This window comes from Sebastes umbrosus, chromosome 18 (genome assembly GCF_015220745.1).
Source record: "Sebastes umbrosus isolate fSebUmb1 chromosome 18, fSebUmb1.pri, whole genome shotgun sequence".
Classification (NCBI taxonomy): domain Eukaryota; kingdom Metazoa; phylum Chordata; class Actinopteri; order Perciformes; family Sebastidae; genus Sebastes; species Sebastes umbrosus.
The window spans coordinates 547,769-551,951 of NC_051286.1; the positions used below are offsets into that span (position 1 = coordinate 547,769).

The 4,183-nt window shown below is 40.3% G+C and overlaps 1 pseudogene; it reads left to right on the forward strand.

The window, feature by feature from the left end:
- Positions 1-2,925, forward strand: LOC119476802 (annotated as a pseudogene).
- The last annotated feature ends 1,258 nt before the right edge of the window (positions 2,926-4,183 follow it).

The following is a 4,183-nucleotide window of genomic DNA, read 5'->3' on the forward strand; positions in this document are numbered from 1 at the left end:
ACACTTTTCTAAGTCATGGGGATATTAGATCTGTTTCTCCAGTCCTCCAGCTCTGTCTCCCTGGTGGGGGCTCTGGTGGTCCTTCTGCTCATCTACCTCGTCTCTTCCTCCAGCTTCAGCTCCCAGGAGGACAGGAAGGAACCTCCAGGACCAAAACCACTTCCAGTACTTGGAAACCTGCTGCAGCTTGACTTCAAGAGACCCTACAACACATTACTGAAGGTGAGGTAGTGCTGTAAGAGTTGCTTTCTTGTAGGGTTTGTTGTTTCTGCCTCTCTGGCAGCTCTCGCATCTTGTTTTCTTTCTCCTGAGCGTGTCTTATATCAGATAATGTCATGACATTATGCCACTGGTCTCAGCTTTCCAAGAAATATGGATCAGTGTTCACCGTATATATGGGAGCCAACAAAGTGGTGGTTCTGGCAGGATACAAGACGATGAAGGAGGCACTCATCAATCATGCTGAAGTGTTTGGAGACAGAGATCCAATGCAAATTGTGAAAGACACTCATAAAGGACATGGTAAGGAAAGGCTCTCAAATACTTATCCATTTAATGTTTTTAGTCTTTGCCCATAATCACCTAATTTGGTTTAACATATTTTGCTGAACTACTTAATCTCAGGGCTTTTATGGGCCAACGGTGACTCATGGAAAGAGATGAGGCGCTTTGCTTTGATGAACCTCAGAGACTTTGGGATGGGCAAGAGGGCGTCTGAAGACAAAATCATTGAGGAATGTGACCACCTCATAGAGGTGCTTAAGAAATATAAAGGCAAGTCTTTTATTATATCCAACTGCATGATGAGCAACATTTCTTCCATCCTCCTGATTTTGATTTCTGTTTCCTGTTTCCCTTGTTGCAGGAGAAGCTTTTGATACGACCCAACCAGTAAACTACGCAGTCTCTAATATTATCTGCTCCATTGTTTATGGCAGCAGATTTGAATATAATGATCCAGAGTTTACATCCCTGGTAGACCGAACAAACAGAGTTGTTCATCTTGTGGGCTCCCTGTCAGTACAGGTGTCATTTCATATATTTATTGAGATTAAACTTTAAGCATTATGATTTTAATATACACTATGCACAACTTGGGGCAACTGAATTGAAGAAATAATGTAATTTTTCACTTGCTTGTTAAAAAACGTTTTGTCTTATTACATACTTATTTTTAACAGGTGTATAACATGTTCCCATGGATCGGTAAATGGTTTGCTGACATGAAGGAAATCCAGATGTTGTCTACTGCCAACGGCAAACATAACTTACAGCTGTTCAGTCGTTTGAAGGAGACCCTCAATCCACAGATGTGCAGATGCTTTGTGGACACCTTTCTTGTCCGAATACAAAATCTTGAGGTTGGGAAACGTACCATGACCTATCAGAAATGCTATCATGCTCATTGCTATTAAGACTTATGAAGATTTAAGATTTGCCAGATTATGTTTGAACTAAAGTAGACATTGTTCCACTTTTGATTCCCACATTTGAGGGTGATGTGGTGTACAGCTTCAAATGAAGTAATCCAACATCCTCATCAGACCCTTGTTTCTTCATCCAGTGACTCCTTCTGTTTGACAAAGCTGACTGTTTCCACCCAGTAGAGTTATCAGTGACAAGGAATGGAATGCAACCCATTCCACCATCACTACTACTGCATTAAAACAACAACAACAAAATCCCTCAAAGTTTTGGATCAGATTTATTTGAATAACTGCACTGATTCATCTTTTACCTGCAGGAATCTGGGATTACCAACAGTCACTTCCACCATGACAACCTTTTGCAGACGGTTCTTAATCTCTTTTCTGCTGGCACTGACACAACAGCAACTACACTGAGGTGGGGACTTCTGTTTATGGCCAAGAATCCAAAAATACAAGGTAAGGAGCTTAACATCCTCACAATTTTAACAAACACTCTAAGCAACAATATGTGCTTTACCAACACAAAAAAATATCTTCATGAAAACAAAAACAATGTCATCTTCCAGACCAGGTCCAGGAGGAGCTGAGCAAGGTGATAGGAGATCGTCAGGTGCAGGTCGAGGACAGGAAGAACCTGCCCTTCACCGACGCCGTCATCCATGAGACGCAGAGACTGGCCAACATCGTCCCCATGTCACTTCCTCACAAAACGAGCCAAGACATCACTTTCCAGGGTCACTTCATTTAGAAGGTCAGACTGAATAAAACACCTAAAAAAGCTGCAAGCAGCAACACCACATATAGCAAACTGTTGAATTGCTGTGTTGTCCACAGGGGACCACAGTATATCCTCTCTTGACATCTGTCCTGTATGATGAGAGTGAGTGGGAGAGGCCACGCAGCTTTTATCCTGCTCACTTCCTGGACAAAGATGGGAAGTTCGTCAAGCGAGAAGCCTTCATGCCTTTTTCTGCAGGTTGGTGAATTCATCCATCCTTCTTGATGTTCTCTTCCTTGCAGATGTGATGAATATTTTCCTTCGGTCTCTCCCTCTATCAGGTCGCAGAGCTTGTGTCGGAGAGAGTCTGGCCAGGCTGGAGCTCTTCATCTTCTTCGCCAGCCTCCTGCAAAAGTTTTGTTTCACTCCTCCTCCTGGAGTTTCAGAGGATGAACTGGATCTGACTCCACGTTTGGGCCTCACCCTGAACCCTTCACCCCATAAACTGAGTGCTGTTCCCCGGATGTGAGCTTGAAAACGCTGCTTGGCAGTAAGATTCAAGTCTCAGTGAGTTGATTTTCATACATGTAGAACAATGTAAACTATGTAGCTGCTTTTGTGAATCACAAATGATGCAGCGTTGATCAGCTTTTAATCAGTAATGTGATTTAAGATTCAGAAACAAGTTCAAGCTTAAATGTCAAAGAAGAGACAGAAAGAAATACTGTCAAGGGAGTATTTTATAATACTGACAAGTATACGCAGTATCAGTACTGGTTCAAAAAAAAAGTATAATCCGATCCATTATTAAAGATACCGACGCCTACATAGAAGAGCATATGTGATAGACTGAGATATATCATATTATTGTATAATAATTATTGATGCATTAATGTGTTCATTACTTTAATGTTGCAGCAGGTAAATGTGGAGTTGACTTTAATGACTTTATAAACCGCTGGGTTAGTTTAATCTATAATAATACATAATCACTTATTGGTTCATTATATTTCTTATTAATAACCTGAATCTGCAAAGTAACAAGTGGTAATAAGTAGCTGTTTAAGAGAGGGAAAAAGACGGTATCGGTAGGTATCGGTATCAGCAGATACTCAAGGTTGCGGTATCGGTACAGGACATGAAAAGTGGTATGGAGTCATCCCTACTGACAAGCTAAACACACACAACGGACAACAATATCCAATTGAATCTTTTTAATGGATATCGTAGCAGTGCAAATGCAATATGACACAAAATTACAACATAATAAAATGCAGCAAAATAACATAAATCCCACATTATGATGCAACAATTTGTTTACAAAAAGTGCAAATTAAAATTTCTATTGCAGCAAGAACATATTTGACTTTTCATAATTTTTAAGTTGCAAAAAGGACATCTGAACCTAAACGTTTGGAGAAAAAAATGAAACCCAAAAAGGACTGTAATGCTTGGCAGCTTTTTCTGTCAATCTGTTTTCTTGCCTACAAAGATGCAATCTAAAGCAATAAGAACTTAGATGACCAAGAGCGTGCAGTTAGATAGAACAACCATCTTAAGTCCAACACAAGCTAGAAACAATTGTTTGATAAGAAATCCGAGGCACAAATCCAACAGTCCACTCCCTAACAGACAGAAAACACATTTCTAATTATGAGAAGTGTCATTTCCTCTGATTTATTTTGGTTTGCTGACACTGCTGTAGAGACTGCTGGGATCATCGTCTGCTTCCGGCTTCACCACAGTATTGACTGTAGAATACGTCACCTCCTCCTCTTTGACCTGTATGACACAAACCAGACGCTTTACACGATTCACACCATTAAAACGAGGGGTGGTAGCGTTCTTCAAAAACATTTTTTGTTACATTTGTTGAAATTCTCATTACATCCCAACAGCAATTAATAAATCAAATGCTCTGACAGACAAAGAAAAGAAAAAAATCTGTTATCTGTGGGTGTCGAAGGACTGTAATGACGATAGCCATGTTTGTTGTTTACCTTCATAATGATAATTTGGGGGAGTGGCTTTGGAG